Genomic DNA, 19603 nt, shown 5'->3' on the forward strand with positions numbered 1-19603 from the left:
GGATGGAAGTGCCACAGTCCTTATAAGCGGATATTATGCTAGTATCTTTGCAAATTATAAAGCAAAAAATAAACTTGCTAACAATAATATTTGAGACATATCTTGAAAAAAATGATGGAGTGACACGTTGAAACTAGTGATATATCTACTGTGTAAAGAATAACATGTTTAAGTGACTCTTTTCTCTAAAGCTACTGCGTTTAATGAGTTTTACTTTATATTTTAGGGCGAAGATTAGGCGATTGTTGAGTATAGTGCATTTAATGGGTGGTTATTTTTACATGTTGATGTGTTCGTCACATTTAAAAATGTTCGTATTGTTCTATGAATTAAATAAAATTGGTTGGTAAACTTAATACTTTCATGTTGTTAATAATTACTTTATATGGGATTATGATTAAACATCTTTTCCCTCACCAGTTGTGAAATACTTTTCCATATTATTTCACAAATTTTATACTAAGGACATTATCAATAAATATAATTCCCTTCAATGAAAGATAAGAAAAACAATTCGTTATTTTGACACGTTTTTTTTTGCAATTACCGTTTTCAAAATAGAAATCAAAGTTAAATGTTATTTCAGATATCATAATAAGAGTCCTATAAGTAAAATATAAATATATTAATATTTCGTATTTTTAATGAGGTTTTTATATAATTATGTGTATTATTATTAATCATTAATAGATATAAAACACATATTTATTATTCAAAGACATCTTTATAGTAATAATTAAATTACAAGGAAAAACAGGGTTATTTTTTCGAAACCAAAACATATGTCCACCAAACATTGAAAAGTCTGTATATTTTGTTCATATATCATTCATATTATCACCAATTTTTCCCATGTTCTCTCAAATTTGTTGGCCAGATCCGCGGCTGCTGGAACTGCGTTCTAGTCGTTCGCAAGCGCTGAAAGTCATGTGGCGAACACAGCAAAGTTCATGCGCACTACGACTTTGAACCAACCAATTTTGAAACCTGTTCATAGAAAAAATAGAAATTTCACGGTATAGGCGACCTTGGGGAAATGTTTTGTTTAGTTCAATCAACTGTAGCGCTGCGATCGCAAATGGTGATTGGCTAGATTAAATTCCTGATGCCGCCACTAACATGAAATGTGATTGGTCGATCAAATTGTGTGAAATCAGCATTTTCTATGGGCGTCCATTTTTATGTCTGTTGTTTGTAGGTTATGGTTTTTGTTTAGATCACGAAATTTTCGTTTTACGTTGTGCATATTTTCTGTTTTACATTAATTATTATGAAGTAATAATATAAAAATTGATGACAATGCGTCAGTGTAGTAAAAGATGTAGTGTACCGGAGTAAAATTCTACTACGGAAATTAGACATCGTCTCCCAAAGAATGATCTCGCTCCTTTCCAAAAATGGGTTGATCAAGTAAATAGTAGTAAGTTACCTGGATAAACCACAATGCAAATATATCAACGTCATGGTGTTTGTTATGGACATTTTAGTGAAAAAAATAGAATTACCCTTCCTTCACGAACAGGTATTAGGGTAAATGCATATCCATCATTGGTTTTATCAGGTACATATAAAAGTATGTATCTACTACATGTCTGTTTATATATTGTTTGTTTACAGAAATTCAAAACCTTATGAAGATGTTAGTAGTAATAAAATTCAATTAATCTACCAAGTTGTTCGTATGCTGTCAGTGTAATGTCTCTACATAAAGAAGTCTTAAGAATAAATTTAATTGCTACTTTTAGGGGATTCATTACCTTAAATAAATCTATTTTGTCTAAATTTACAAAGTTTAACAAATCTTAACGAAGATTGCTTAAAGAATTTTGTTGGATCTATTAGGTCATGGAGGTAGAAACAGCATCCTTCCCCTAGTATGTTCGAGAAATTTTTAAAAGGGCTCATCACTTCAATTTTTTCACATCATTCTCCCGGAGAAAATTGTGAAGAAGATGAACATGTTAGATAACTTATATTCTTTTTTAACGGGAGATCTAGTACCACTTGAAGTTGTTAAATCACCAGTTGAGTCTATATTTTCAGTTCCAGAGAATCTTGCTCTGAGGAAAACGAGTCTAATATTGTATTTTAGTCTTATTTCAGGCTATTTAACAAAACTTCTGAAAAAGAGACAACATGCAATATTTATCTATATTCTATATTAAGTAGTTCCACAGATTAAATACTCTAAAATCTAAATATCTTTAAAAAGCACATACATTTTTAGTGTTTCAACTGTCCAATCCATAATGATTTTCAAGACGAAATTTTAAGTTATTATGAGGTGTGATTGTATTTTTGGTTTAATTAAGTTAATGCAATATCAACAGGGAAGGATTTAAAGTTTACCTTCAATAGATCAAGATAAGTTAGAACTCTAATAGATCCCATAAAATTGATGGCACTAAATATTTATGGGAAGGCGTTATAGAAGAATTATAGATATTTTAATATTGCCTAGAATAGAGTTCATAATTTTTTTTGCATTTTTGTTTATATATATTTATATTATTTACACTTATGTATATTTGTATAGGATTTTATTTTAATAAATTAATTTTAAAATTTAAATTTGATTTTTATTTAAATACTATTGGCCAATAAATGTGACGTCACAAAATAATCAGGCGAAATGGCAGACCAATCAAAGCAAAGTATTTTCCTTACAGGTTTCTACATAACTATTTTAAACTAACCAATCATATTCGCGTTGTCAGCGCCGCCAATGATTGGACTAAGCGAAACTTTGCCCCACTACTTACCATTGCAGTTGCACACCCCTGAACCTGTTCGTCACGAAAGTTGGCCGAATTCAATTCTGCTCATGCGCATTTTCAATTTTCCCACGAAATTCTCCCCGAGTGCTCAGGTCTGTACCCACCATGATAAGGTTAAGCAAATTAATAATGTATTTCCACTAATTTAAATAAAACGCACGCAAGACCGTGTCCCATTTTATCGAAACCACCAGACCAGACATCAGCGATCGAGGCGCGTACCTACGTACGTCTTCGCCAATTTTCTGGGTATAACCTTTGTCCCGCCAATTAAAATATTTAAAAAGTCCACCGCCGACCGAATTGTCGGCGCGTCCGAACAATACGCAGGTGAAGGCTGCTAAAATAGGAGGCGCTTTTCGTAACACACTGACAGACCGTGGCGAAATAAAAGTTTTTAACGTAAACAAACTCAGTTTAAATGTGATCGCGATCGCTAATGTTTTGCGACGGAATAATCCGGCGTTTTCTTCGTATTTTCCGCGGGATCTGTGTTGATAGGTCAGTGGCACGTGCGGGATCAACTCCGGGGATCTTACGTCGGCCCTGAATACTTCGATAGTCGAGTGAGTAATTCAGGATGTTAAGCAATTATCGTTTTAATCCGTTTTTCGACGGCGAGGTGAAGTAATTATTGGTGCTCGTGCGATTTTTTTAATGTTTTTGACGTTTGGAATTTTTTGACGGACGAATTTAACGTTTTATGAATCAATAACTTTTCAAAGTATTGCAGTATTTGTTATTGATTTATTTTTATCAATGAATAAGCGTTTTGAATGTTTTATTTCATTAAATATACTGTTTATATATTATTATTTCATATTCATAATCTAGGCTGTGATAAAGTATGTTATTTTATGTTTATTATCGTATTTCTCATATTTCATCAAGTACTACACCTTTGTTATCAACTTATATTTCGTATGAAGATAGTTTCCAATCTGCATAGTTTTTGTTGTCAACGCATAAGGTTTCTTAAATATACATATTTAAGTATTTATTTCTTTTACTCCGAGAGACGTCATTTCGAAACATTTACTGTATTTACGGATCATACACAGAAAATGTTCTATGAGTAGATCCTGATGGATACCAAGATAATTCAAAGGTTCAAGACACGACTCAACAATAGAAGCTTAGCCACCACTACTGCAACTTTTCTAAATCACTTGAATAGTCAATAACTTTACTATGTAATTCAGGATAACTTTTAGTTCATTTTCTAAGAGCTTCTCTAATGTACTTCATGATCACTCTATAAAGTGCATCTTCTTGCAGCTTCTCTAGGTCCTTCAGTATGATTTTGATAATATTTTTTATTAGCTTGTTTTAATTTTAATAACTTTTCCTTAAGTTTTTTAATTTTTTCTGTGATTTTGAAAATTCTTTGACGGATAAATTTAACGTTTTATGGATCGATATCGTTTTGAAGTATTGCAGTATGTGTTTGTGATTTATTTTAATCAATGAATAAGCGTTTCGAATGTTTTATTTTATTAAATACACTGTTTGTATATTATTATTTTAATTATCTTTAGTATATAAATAAGAAATATTTTCAAATTGACTTTGCTTTGCATTTATTACCGCGTTCCTGATATTTAGAAGTGTTTTATACATGTTATGAATCGATATTTTCCTGATGGATATAGAGATAATTCAAAGGTTCAGGACATGACTCAATAATAGAAGCTTGACCACCACTACTGCACCTTTCTAAATCACTTGAATAGTCAATAACTTTACTATGTAATTCAGGATAAGTTTTACTCTATTTTCTAAGAGCTTCTCTAATGTACTTCATGATAACTCTATAAAGTGCATCTTCTTGCAGCTTCTCTAGGTCCTTCAGTATGATTTTGATAATATTTTTTATTAGCTTGTTTTAATTTTAATAACTTTTCTTTAAGTTTTTTAATTTTTTCTGTGATTTTGAAAATTCTTTGACGGATAAATTTAATGTTTTATGGATCGATATCGTTTTGTATTGCGGTATGTGTTTGTGATTTATTTTAATCAATGAATAAGCGTTTCGAATGTTTTATTTTATTAAATACACTGTTTGTATATTATTATTTCAATTATCTTTAGTATATAAATAAGAAATATTTTCAAATTGACTTTGCTTTGCATTTATTACCGCATTCCTGATATTTGTGAAGAAGTGTTTTATACATGTTATGAATCGATATTTTGTATGAAAATAGTATCCAATCTCTATATTTGTTAGCTTCTTAAATATTGTACATTATTAAATACTAGCTTCAAAACAATAATAAATATAAATTTAAACTTTTAATGTTATATAACTGATTACATAGTGACAGTTGATGCCTGTTTGGCCAGGTGTAACGTCAATAAAGTATTACTCCTTGATTAGAAACTTGGAATTTAAAGTATTTACTTCTTTTCGAGAGACGTAATTTGAAAACATTTACTATATTTACGAAATCGTATGTAGAAAATGTTCTGAGAGCAGATTCTGATGGATATAGAGATAATTCAAAGGTTCAAGGCACGGCTCAATAGTAGAAATTTGACCTCTACTACAGCACCTTTCCAAAATGTACGTCTTTCTATTTTATATCACGACACGAAATGCACGGCAACTATATACTTACAATTTTATCATTTGAATAGTAATTAACTTTTCTATGTAGTTTAGAATGACTTACCTTAGTTTAGCTTGTTTTAATTGTTTTTTCATAACTGTCCTTGTATGTCTCTTCCTCTTTGTTTGCTTTTGACTGAGTATATTAATTTAGTTGATGAAATGTTTGTCACTATTTTGACTTAAACCAATTAAAAAAAAAGTCTGCATAGATCTGTCAATGTTTTATTAACTCTCTTCTCTGTCATAGCATGAGTAGCACACATTTTGGCGATTCCCTTTTATTTGTATAGATAGAAGATACTAGGTTATCACAATTGTAGGTTTTTTGAGGTAGGTGTAAATTGCCTATATAGAAAATATGTTTTTAAATGTATGATATTTTGTATTGTTGATATCAACATTATTAAAATATATACAAAAGAAAATACTTTTCATTTGATTATATTTTGTTTATAAAAATATTTTTAACGTTTCGAATTTGATGACAGATAATTCCGTTTTATGAGTCGAAAAATTCGGAAAGGTTTATATATTTATTGTGGATTGGTTTTTTATCAATGAACAACATTTTTCACAATTATTTAACCCAAAATTACTTTTTATGGACCTAACATAATTAATAGTACATCTTTATTATAGATTGATTTTTATTAATGATTATGATATTTGTTTATCATTAATTATTATTACTTATATATATATATATATATATATATATATATATATATACATATATATATATATATATATATATATATATATATATACATATATATATATATATATATATATATATATATATATATATATATATACATATATATATATATATATATATATATATATATATATATATATATATATATATATTAATAAAGCTTAGTTTTGAGTGAGTCTCTTCACACTGTTGATTATTATACCTAGTCTCTATAGCAATAATGCTCTAGAAAATCAAATTATTTGAATCTTTTCAGTCTTGTGTCCTGCTCTATTGTTATCCAAGATTTGCAATAGTTTGGTATTAACATGAAAGCTTAGTTTTGAGTGAGTCTCTTCACTCGAAGCTCGAAATTGCAAATTGAATGAAACATTACGATAGGAGGGCAGAAATGGACTTTGGGAAGAATATAATGGCATGGAAATAAAATTTTTAACTTAAATCCCTTAATTCTAAACATTTCACTCATCGCATATAGAAATAAACACACTATATATTTTCTAAAACATCAGATCTGTATCATTCACGCTGTATAATATATATACAAAACATATTTTGTGTTCGTAACTGCCGTTGAGTTTTTGGCACATTTGACAGATTGTTTTATGAACGAGAAACTTTTGAAATATCAAAACATATGTTCCAAAATCATTTTCCAATTTGTATCTATGTTATGTAGATTATGATTTATATTTTATATCTATTTAACCTTAACTGTGTAATGTTAATATTTCGTATTTTATGAAATATTTCAAGATAGTAAAGATATGTGAAACAACCGTAATTTATTTTATGAGCTTGTCCATAGTAGATATGGTTTTAAAATATTGCGGTATTATTTAGTTGTGCTAGAAGTCTACATAACGAATTTATTCTATGTTAGATATGCGGTAAGATTATTTAATGACCCATTCACCTTAGAATAACTGGATGAACTAATGTTGTGTCATTTAGTTTTAATTCCTTATTTGTTTTTTCCAATTTTTCATAATTTATGGGAACATAGTGTGTCTTAATTTTAAAAAACAATATTGGTTTTCGAAATTTTTTTTTTCTTATTACATTTTATATTAAATAGGCTTAATAAAATTTATTTATTATTGCTGTTTAAATTAGAACACTAATATTTAATACTTATCCATTATACAAGTCCATAAGGTTTGGTTTTTCTTCTGATTAAACCTTAGTAACTTTGTTTAAAGTCTTAGATTTCGAAGGCTTCGTGTAGTTCCTCGTTGTTTATAAGCATTGGTAAATACTCCAAGAACTTTGTTTTGACATCGTTGGAGTACTAGTGGGTTTAATGTTTTTGTGCAACCTTATTTTGTATCCCATAAGTCCAAATTGGCTTTATGATTCACTGATAAATCAATCTTTTTGATTTTAGAACAAGTTAAGAGTGTCTTCCGACTAACCAGTACAGTATATATATATATATATATATATATATATATATATATATAAAGTATATATTATATTAAAAACTCCATTTCTGGATATAAACATTAATTTATACATACTAAATATATTTTTTACTTGAAGAAGTAGCTATTTTACAAGACTATTTATAGTATTTATAGTCAACTTTAATCAGATTCGTATAGATTAAAACAAAGGTATTTCCAAGAATTTTGAGCTTGGGTTATATGATATTTTCTCATTCTTTTCCATCAGTTGCTTATGTAGGTATTAGAAACATTATAAAATATTACTCTTATTATAATAACATTATACTAATGAGACATAGAAAATTACTTCAGTAAATAATATCTTGTATGAACTATAACATAAATCGTATTCTAGAACAATATCTGTACATTAAATTAGACATTATCATTCGTTGTTTTTGGCATGATACTAAGATGATATCGTCTTTTTAATCCACTTCGAAAAAGGACTTTTTTTATTGTATGTTCGCCGATTTCTCCGTCAATTGTGGGCCGATTTTCAAAATTCTTTTTGGGGGAAGGGAAGGAAATCGAGCTAAAAGCTCAGGCACGTATGTTTTCCCATATTTTTTATCTATAATAATAAGATATTTAGGTATAATGTTATCGCTGAAGCGATGTGATGGAAAATCGGAAGTCGTTCAGTGCAAAAGCCGATCAGATTGCTTTTTAAGCACAAACTATAGTATATATAGGCCTCGTAGAAATATTATACACAGCCCCCTTTATCCTGTAACAGTTAAAGCGTTTGGCTCCCAAACGGAGATCGCGGGTTGGATTCCCGGTGGGGACAATAACTTTTTTTCTAGTTTAGTTGGAACATTTATCAAATCACTTGGACTAGATAGCGAGCTTCAGTGTCTATTTTCCTCATACGGGCAGCACTTTTGCTTGGGCTGTCCATTGTAATACAAACACAAGATTAAATTGGGAACAAAACAAATCTATTTTAATGTAACTGTTTTATTCACTTTATTATTGGTAGTGACACACAACACCTTATTTTTGAACCTTCGAAGAATAACTGTGTTAAATATATTACCATTATTCCGTAGTTCGATTTCGGTATAACCTTTAATACTAAAATAGTACTTAAAACAATTTACTCGGTAATTGAAATGTTTTAATGTTGACTGTAATATTCTGATGTCAGTAGGCGTTGAATTAAAAAAAAACATATAATTAATTAATTCACCATGACTCTTAATTTATTAGAGTGATGCCATCGTTACAATACGTAAAATGTATTTTCAATTTTCAACAACTAAAATGAAAGGAGTGGAACGGTCTTAGTAATGTCATCATACCGATATTTTCAAAATATGACAGTAAACAAATTTGGTCGATGATGTGATTTGTTATTAATGTTACTGTTACATTAATAACATATTCGCAACTGATACGTCAACGTGACATAATCACCATGAATAGGAGAAAGAAAAAATAGATATTTTCGTGATCGGTAAGTGAATTATCTCGTAATCAGTACGCTTTCTACTCTATTTCTGGTTTGAATTATAATTTCTAATGAATTTAGTAAAAGCCCTGTATGTTATATTACTAAAGTATTCGGTCGTTCAATCAGTTGTACGGTAGTATATAAGAATTCGATGAAACGATATAAAATCGAATTTAAGTATATCGATATTTCTAAAAAATATCGATAAATCAGATAATATCGATAATTTTGGCGAAATGTTTCGTCCAACATGTAGATGTTGCCGGCTTTAACATGTTACTTGTTTTATTCGCTATGCTTATAATAAAAATAGTAATTATAATAATTATTATATAAAATAATTAGTGTTGGGAACAATCCACTGATACAATGATAAATAGTAAGATACTTTTTACTGGCATAATAGGTAATACTTTGGGCTGGTATAATAGATAATACTTTTTTGATAAACTTTCACGATTTTGGTCCAAGCCTTTTGTTTGTCAAAACTTTTTTCCTGAAGTTTTGACTAAAATTAGGTTCCAAAGGTTTCAAAAATTGCATCGATTCCAAAAGATTTGAAGAAGTTTTTGCACTAGCAGTTAAATTTTTTTTAAAAATATTAACGGTAAAGAAGTGAATAAAGTATATTACATATTTGTAATAAACACATTTTCTGATAGGAAAACTCTACTTTAATATTCAACAATTTCTTTTGATGGCTATTAAGAAGAGCACCACAGTTTTTATTTGTTGACGAATGGACTATCTTAACAGAATGTGTTCAGCTTTTAAAACCCATTGAAATAATGTCCACCGAGTTATCTAGTGAAAGATATCCCACGATGTCTTTAATTATACCATTAATAAGAGGACTACGACATTCCATCAAATCCAGAATTTTAACAAGTGAATGGGGAAAAAATACAAAATTGTCTCTTATATGTCATCAATAAAAGATTGACAATTTTAGAAATGGACACGATATGCGGCAAATCCACATTTTTAGATCTTAGATTTAAAAAAGCAGGATTTGGTTTTGCAAATAATACTGAGGCGATACAAAATACAAAAAGTTATCACAAAAGAGGTCTTCCATTCTAACTTCAAAAAATACAAATATAGTTCCACAACTCGAAATTCAAGACACAACTACTGATCAAGAATGTATTAAAATCTGGAGATATTTTGATAAAAAAATGGCTGGAAAGAGAGAAGTAATTACATTGGAACCAAGTCAGTATCTGATGGTGAAATCCGAGGATACCCACCAAATTTCAAAGGTACAATGTCTTCAAATATTGTTTATCTAAAATGATCAGATATTTCTGTATAATGTTATTACTGAGCTGATGTGATCGAAGACACAATTCCTCAACGGTTGGGGTTTGCTTACCTAAGTCGTTCAGTGCAAAAGCCGTTCAGTGTGCTTTTTAACAACTAATCATATCATATGGGAAGTCGTAGAAATATTGCAAGCAGCTGCTTATATGGTGTATTGGTTAGGGCATTCAGCTCACACGTGGAGGTCGCGGGATCGATTCCCGTCGGGGGCAACGACTTTTTGTTGTTCTACTTCGGTTTAGATATTTGTCAAATCACCTAGGCTAGGTAGCAGACCCTGGGGTCTGAAGCGTTCCATTGTTTCTTTATTCCTATTTTTCCTCATAGAGGCTGCACCTTAACTTGGCCTAGCACTTGTAATATTTAATAAAAAAAAACCGTAATTTATTGAGTAAACATCTAACACTAAAAAGAGAAAAATAAAATATAAAAAAATTGAACCGGCTTCAAAATATAAATAAGGAACCCACCAAAAAGTAAAAAATAATCAAACTTAAATTTTTAATACAAAAAAAAGTTTTAAAAGTTAATATTTAATTAGTAATCGATATAATAATTAAATAAAAATTAACAAAAACCTTATTTAACCTATATACTGCACGTATTTATTATATTCTACTATACCCACATTTATTAGCCCTTATTTATTTTTGAAGTCGGTTCATTATATAATATATATATATATATATATATATATATATATATATATATATATATTTATGGTGTAATATGAGGCCTTAAATTTCCGTTTTCAATTTATACTCCTAATATAAAAAGTAATCGCTTGAAAATGTTACTTTTGTGCATCGAAATGTTACGCTAAATGATGGACACGTATACCACCAAAAGTGTCAAAATTTATGACAGCCACGTGGCAAAGCCCCAGATGGTAACTCTACTTTAGCACAGTCCCGAATTATAAAAAGTAACTCAAGATGTTTTGAATATGCGTACGGTAAGAAATGTCAAACTTTATTGTACGGACTTTAGATGCCAGATGGTAATAACAGTTCAAATAAATCCTAAAATATAAAAGGCAACTCACGTATTTTCGATAATCGATTTCACAGTTTGAACGGTATTATAAGTTTCATATTCCATCAGGGCTTATTTCTATTTAGTATTCAATTCGAATTTATTTTTCTTGAAGATACTTTTTGAATATAATTTTTTATGAAAAGCTCCGCGATCGATTAGTTTACTGTGATATTCATTTTAAGATTATTAAGTTGTCATCTTGATTGCTTGTATTGTCAAAAAGTTTTCAATTGGTTTTATATTAATTATTTCTAATATATTACTTATTTCTGTTACTAAAGTATAACAGGTCAATTAAAAAGTCCCCGGCCTGATACATAGAAGGTGCTAATAGAATTTAATCAATTTTTTAGTTAGCCCTAACCTTCAGTAGCCAGTACCCAGTACTCAAAAGATGCGTGTATAAATTTGACAGCTGTCGGATCATTAGTTTGTGAATTATAGCATTTTGAGTGAAGCAACTTTTGGTGAAAGAAATGGATAACAAGGAATTTCGCGTGTTGATAAAATATTGCTTTTTGAAGGGAAAATGTACAGTTGAAGCAGAAACTTGGCTTGATGCCGAGTTTACGGACACTGCCCCAGGAAAATCAACCATCAAGGATTGGTATGCTAAGTTTAGACGTGGTGAAATGATCACCGAAGACGGCGAACGCAGTGGACGCCCAAAAGAGGTTGTTATCGACGAAAACATTAAAAATCCACAAAATGATTTTGAATGACCGTAAATTGAAATTGAATGAAATAGCAGACTATCTAAAAATATAAACTGAATGTGTACATCATATCATTCAGGAATGTTTGGGTATGAGAAAGCTCTGTGCAAAGTGGGTGCCGCGCGAGCTCACTTTTAATCAAAAACAACGACGAGTTGATGATTCGGAGCAGTGTTTGAAGATGATCAAGCCTAATAAACCCGAGTTTTTGCGTCGATATGTCAAAATGGATGAAACCTGGGAACATCGTTTCACTCTGAAGTCCAATCGACAGTCATCCGAGTGGACTGCACACGATGAACCCGCTCCAAAGCCTGGGAAAACGCAACAGTCGGCTGGCAAAGTTATGGCGTCTGTATTTTGGGATGCGCATGGAATAATTTTCATTGACTACCTTGAAAAGGGACCTGTTATTCATTTGTGTATGGCTCATAATTTAACAGTTTTAGCAAAAGTAACAAGTATTTAAAAAAATTGTTATTATTTTACATCGTTATTAGTCGTTGTAGACTAATCTACAATTTGTACAACTTAAATCTAGATATATATCTCCTATCTTAGTCTCTGATTTAATAATGTTTATTTATTAAACTACCGTTTTCTATTAAATGCACCTCTCTTCACTACACAGTTTGATTCTTTTGAGTCTGTGTTCTGATCTGTTGTTATCTAGGAGTTGTATTACTTCGATATCGACATGATAATAGAGTCCTCATGCCTCCTTGCGATTTTCTCGATTTCCTGAGTGACAGTCGGTATCTTAATGTCTCGGTGTAAGTAATCAGTCCTGCAGTATCTCGGTGCACCTACTCCTACTAATACTTCTTAGGATTTTCTTTTGGAAAATTTGTATTATATTTATATTATCTTTCCCGGAAAATTCTCATGATTGAATTTCTATGTTCATATAGATTTCGATACTTGCTTGTATAATAGCAATTTATTATGTACTGATAATTGTTATTTTCTTTCAAATAACCAATACATTTTCCTATATTTTAACTCCAGCTCCTTCATTTTCTTTTTTACATGTCTCTTCCAGCGAAGTTTTGTGTCAAGATTCATTCCGAGATACCTAGCGTTGCTGCTATATGGAATTATAGTATTATTTATTGATATTGGTACTTGTGAGTTCTGATTATACGAGAACTGCACATGCGCTTCCTTGTGGTAGACCTGCTTGAATTTTTTTTATTGTAGAGTAGGCAAAAACCAAGTTAACGGACCAATAGGTATTATACAGGGATTAAAAATACTTTATCTGCTTTAGTTACCTGATTACCTGAACGACAAAATGTATGTATGAAAAATATATTTATAATAACAGTGTCATCAGCTTTACAATTCCGATTCAGCCATTAAAAGTTTTCGTGTGTATTTAACCTATTATAAAAGAAATGAACCGCAAATAATTTCTGAACATCTTGCCCGCAAAAATTTAGATTAGATAATTTATATATCGCATTGACGAGTCATTGTCATTGTCTAGCTGGTTTCGCTCGAATTATTCGAGTTAAAAAAGGAAACGGTAAAATCGGCATCGAAAGAAATAGGAGCTAAGAAATCAAAATATTGGGAATAAGGTTTTTTGGTATATTCGGGATATTTGAAAGATTGACTACACATTTCTTCTTTTTATTAATAGCGAAATTTACCGAGAAAAGCAATTATAAAAGCATATTTGCAATACGCAAATATAAGCAAAAATAAAGAAGGCTTAAATTATCCTTCAGTAATATAGGAAGTATTTGAAAAACTATTGAAAATGTTAAATCCAATCATAGACACAATCTGCACATTAATTTAGTTTTATAAGCAAATTTTCAATAACCCAGGTACATAGAATTACATACATTACACCATATTCATGGACGTGCAACTCCATAAAATGTTACCGAAGCAATACTTAAACTTATCATATCTGTTAGGATGTTTAAACAAGAACTCAACAATGAATGAATGTACTGCAAGGCAGCGTTTGAAGCACTTTGTTACTATAGCTACATTTGTATTTTTGTATTTGGATTTGTGCAAGTAATACACAGTCTGGACACGGAGAGTAAATCAGTGCATATTGAGTTAATCTATAACCAAACTGTTAAATGTTACAACTAAAACTAAACCAATAAATATTAATAATACTATTATCTCATGCAGTAACAATGTTAAGTTCCATGGGATGAGTTTTGATACAAAACAAAAAATTCGAATTAAGATATAAAGAAATGTTGATGAAATGAAGTACTTATATAATAAGTTGATGCTGTACAACCAAATACTAAAACTTATACGGACCGGTGGAATGCAGTTACCGGAATATTCTGCGAGAAATAACATCAACATATTACTAGTATTTCAGAATAATATCGTGAGAGGTTTTTTGGATGTACCCAGATACTACAGGAATAGTTACTTACTAGGACATTATAAATCTTCATAAAGCTTACGTGTCCATCTGACTTCTGATGACGAAAACGTGTGGGATTATTTTAATTACAATAAAGAGGTAAGTAATATCAACTTTGCGAATCATTTCGGTACTAAATAATAAAAAGTTGTGATGTCATTTGGCGCTGTTTGTGATTCCCAAGCTCAAGATATTAAAAATGTAGTTTACTGTTTTTTACTTGTATTGTAATCATTAAATCGTGTTTTCCAACAAATAGCCATAATGTATCCACCAAATTAGTATTTAACTCTGAAATACAATTATTTAAATATTTTATTCAATAAAATATGTGTTCTTGTTAAAGAAATATTGTCGAACAATAATGGAAACTTATAATTCATATCGTCAATAATTTGAAATTAGAATAACAATAATATTTAATAACTGAGATTAAAAAAAAATTATCAAATAAAGTGTGTTATTTATAAGAAATCCATTTCGTTTTACAATTAATCCAAATTCTTAGTATATTGACATAAATATACTATCACATATTATTTGAGACATATTGAATGTATTTTTACAAGTCACATGTTTATTTTATGATAAGATATGATCTCCTACAAATAGTCTTCTGTGATGTTTTAAAATAAAATTTATTTACTTGTAATGTCTAGATGATTAACAATAGTTATAGCAAGATTTGTAGAAAACAACATTGCTTGTAAATTTGATAAACTAGATTATTAGAATTATTAAAATAAGTTGCTATCAATATATTCATTAAAATGTCCGTATAATTGTTTTATTTCGGTTAACGCACGTGAAAATGTTCAAAAATTGATTTGGTTATGAAACATGTATCTAGTAATGACAAAAATCATTATGAAAATGACTATTAAGCATTTGTTTATAGGAATTAGTTTCTTCCGTGAAGAAATTTTGTTTCTGTAGAAGCAGCACACGTCAGATTTCAATAAAATCAATTATTTAGTTTATAAATCTTAATTTCAGTTAGGTCCTTGCGTGTATTTTGATCATCAAATCATTGTTGCTTTATTTGATAAAATAAATCTAAGAGCTCTTTTAGACATTTATACTATTACACTAATTGATTGAAAAAGTGATTTCGAGCCACTTAAACGTAGCTCTTGCATTATTTTGTAAATTGAAGGTTAAATGTTGATTTAAATGTGAAAAAGCTTTTATTTCGTAATATTATGAACATTTCCAAATAAATTAGAAAGAACAACAAAGCATAAAATAAAAGAGAAAATGTTGCAATATGAGAATATTCCACCTGATATCCCATTTTAATTTATTTTGCCAGATTCTATTCCCGAAATTTATGGTGTAAATTAAAACTGCACAGAAGAGCCTAGTAAGCCTTCTAGGTTGGTCAGTTTTCTTTTGTTAGCAATATTGTACCTCAATATTGCTAACTATACTGATTAGTTCAAGCCAAAACAGGGCCAGGAATCAGACCAGAACTTTTAATATCCAGCTTAAAAGATATCGTTTTCATAAGAATAACAGCTGATTCCTTTAACTCCTTTCCTACACATGAAAATATTATTTTGTTGTACCATATTACGTATGCTATTGTAATATTGTTGCAGTTTTACTGATATAATCTGTAATACAATCTGAAGTTAATAGTTTTGATTCTTTTATATTCATCTTTACCGATCAATAAAGTTTGTTAATATATCACGCGAGGAAAAGGTTTAGATAATAGTTTTAAGTTTTGTCGTGTAATTGTCAGATATTTATTTAACTGTTTTTTTTTAAATTTTGATAATAGACAATTCCTTATATATATATTTTTTTTTTGGTGAGCATTATTAGCAAAATCGAAGCAATTTGGTTATTATAATTAGTAGTGTTGGGGACTATAGACTAAAATCGACTATCGACTCTTTAATATATATATATATATATATATATATATATATATATATATATATATATATATATATATATATATATATATATATATGTAGTTTTATGATTTTTTGGTAGTTTGCTTACGAATAATAATATATTGTATATTAGTATAGCAGCATTTTGGAACGCTATTTTTAAAGATTGTTAATGTAATTGGGTATAAAGATTAAAATTGTAAATTATATATAGTAAAATACCTTTGACTGTTTGACCTATGACAATAATAGGTAATATTTCGATTACTCTCTCGATTATTGTTAAAATATATTTCCGTTCAATAATAAAAAAAGCATTTACTTTATTTAAAAAAGCTCTAGTATTTATTTTGCGCTCATTTTTAATTATGTCATGAGTTAGTTTTTCTTCTATGATTAGGTATATGTTTAATTTTCATTTAGTATTTATGGTTATTGTACATTTTTAGTTTTTTTAGAAAAAAAAAATTGTGGGGTGTTATTTTGTTCCATAGAAAAATTTCATTCCTTTTTACAGATCCACAGAACATTCAAATATAAAAGTAATTCTAATTCTTTTAAAGTAAAATTATTAATTGCATGTTAATAGTATTCAGTAATTATTTTTTTCCTCTTCTTAAAGTTAGTACATGAAGGAATATGTACATCTCCGTCTCGCTTATACTACCGTTGGAAAATATAAGCACATTAACTGATCCAAGCAATTATCTCTGTCCTTTCCTTTCTCACAATTTATACAAGGAAGGGTTCATACATCTTCGTCTGACATCACGAATTGAACAAAACAGTCGAATCGTGCATTTGACTGAAAATAGTAAATATTATTTGACTATCGACTGTTTCGACTGTTTTTCGACTATCGACTGTTTCGTCTGTTTTTTCAGTCGATAGTTCCCAACGCTAATAATTAGTAATTGAGTGCTGCAACTATTATAGAAAATATAATCAAATGATACCATGTTAGAATTGTATTGAATCTTTGGGTCTTGAGAAATATCGTTATATCGATATATCGGCCCAATAATATCGATCATTTCAAAGGTTTTGGGGGGGCGATTTGTTAAACTTCTTTTCGTTAAATTTTTCTAAGCTGAGTTATTGTAGTATTGAACTTTATGGGGCAGTGGAATTCACTTGTAGTATTTCTTTATAAATACAATATACATTGTTATTGTTTATAGTTTATTTTTATAGAAATAAGATATAGCTATTAAAGTCAATCTTATTCAATGTCTACTAAATATATTGGTAATAAATTTTTGTTTTTTCTGCATAACACACGTTATTTGTGATGTATAGTTAAAATTAATTTATTAACAGTTTTTACATCCATCAAGCCATTTTTTAACTTTTCCGAAGTTGGCGGTGTGCTGGTCTGCAAAATTCAAACATTTTACTTCGATGAAATGGCACATGAAAAGTCAAGTCTGCTAGTGAGGCTTCATCATGAAGGGAGTCACAAATATCCTGTGGTTCGCATTATAGACTTATATAAATCTATAACTTGGAACTTGTGTAGTTTTGAGGTTAATGTCATGTACAACATGACAATGACAAATGACATATGACAATAGCCGGAAAGTTACTACCGACACACCTGGTTAATGATCGTGATATCATGAAATTCTGACCCTCTGAAGGTCAAGACGTTCAAAATAAACATTAATACATTTAATTGGCTGCCTTTCCACTTTGCAGTTTCTGTTACTTATACGAAGGGAATTTTTATTCGAGATTCCACATTGCTCTCGAGGTTTTTATGCTGCAATATGTGGTTGTGCATTGTCACGCTCGACAATTATTCTTCGTCGATACGGGCTATCGATAGCCTTTTGTGTGCATACGCATCCATTAATTTAAATATTTTCTGTATATAGATTTACGATCGGTTACAGTAATGTTTTATCCACGGAGTCGTATATAATTATTTATGTCTTTTATAATATCGTAAAGGGATTTACCGTTATGTAAATTGTGCTCTAAATGATGAAAGCCTGATGTCTAGATGATGTTTCTTGGGGTTTCGTTCAGCATTGTCGAATAATGTCTGTGCAAATATTAGTTCGTTCTATAACAGGTGTCAAATAATTTTATTATTCGGATTATAAAAAGCGACAAAACTTTAGCACATATACAAATATTTTTTTAGGTGTCGTAAGGAAAATAAATTTGTGGTTTTTAAATTGTACGATCAAAAACCGTTAGTTCAGGTATCCATATAAACTCTTTGTAGACCGCTATTTTTTATTTATAGTTTCCGGGTAAGACCGTACCACCACAAGGTCTTCTTATATTACAAAGAGGCAGATATTGCTTATAGTCTATTCAAAGTAGCAGTGAACTCGCGTCATCCCAATTTACGACGTTTTAACATTAGAGTACATCTAATGCATATATTATGGAAGGATCACAGTTAATTAAAGAGCCACAATGGTTTATAGGTTATAGTTATTTTGTTTTATTTACATTGAACATCTTTTCTAAGCCACCTATGGTATATCCTAGAGGCCTAATTAATAATTGTAAATTCAAATAATGTATTTTATTTTCATTAGAGAACATATTTACCTCTTTATATTTAGTTCTTGTTTCCTTCGTTGCTGTGTCAAATAATTCTGATATCACTATATCTCTCCTTAGTTTCTTCTGTTACTACCTGTGTACATTTTTCTTGATAACTGGATTCTCTCTAATGCGTTTCAAAAAAAATTCTTTCGGAACATCCATATAACCGGAACAAATACATTTTCCTATATTTTAAACACTTAAATTAGAGAGATTACACCGTTGATTCATCATCAACCTGTAAATCGAACCGTACAAAACCGAACAAGGCTTATAATTGGTGTTAATCTAATAATTGGTGATATAAAATATTATCCGAAAGATAAATTTTGTATAGCACCTTCTATTAATAATAATAATAATTCATATGTTTTCGCTAATTTTACAGCAATGCTGTTATTTTTCTTGGCTAACATTACTACGTAAATTAAGAAATGTCAGTATCTAAATTATATAAATTGTATAAGTCTATACAATTTAAGCATTATACAAGTTCATCTTTTATGTAACAATACTTTAATAAATTGTTACTCTTGATCAGACACAATAAAATTATCTACTATTAATCGAACAGCACCTCTGAAAAGACGACCTTCGCTGAATGAAATGACATCACTGTTAATAGCCATAAATT

General features: G+C 29.5%; 1 protein-coding gene across 4 annotated transcripts in view; it reads left to right on the forward strand.

Moving 5' to 3' along the window:
• Positions 1 to 19603, forward strand: part of LOC143191833 (uncharacterized) — a 401964-nt gene that overhangs the window by 19202 nt on the left and 363159 nt on the right. Inside the window, exon 1 of one of the 4 annotated variants that reach the window (XM_076397256.1) lies at positions 3099 to 3343. The exons of 2 other annotated variants lie outside the window; for them this stretch is intronic. The gene's annotated coding sequence lies outside the window, so the exon portion shown is untranslated. Of the gene's footprint in view, positions 1 to 3098; positions 3344 to 19603 lie in introns of those variants that run through there. One more of the 4 variants, XM_076397255.1, reaches the window with a different exon arrangement.

This window comes from Rhynchophorus ferrugineus, unplaced genomic scaffold (genome assembly GCF_030347505.1).
Source record: "Rhynchophorus ferrugineus isolate W39M unplaced genomic scaffold, kcgeb_rfMv2 rfM2, whole genome shotgun sequence".
Classification (NCBI taxonomy): Eukaryota; Metazoa; Arthropoda; class Insecta; order Coleoptera; family Curculionidae; genus Rhynchophorus; species Rhynchophorus ferrugineus.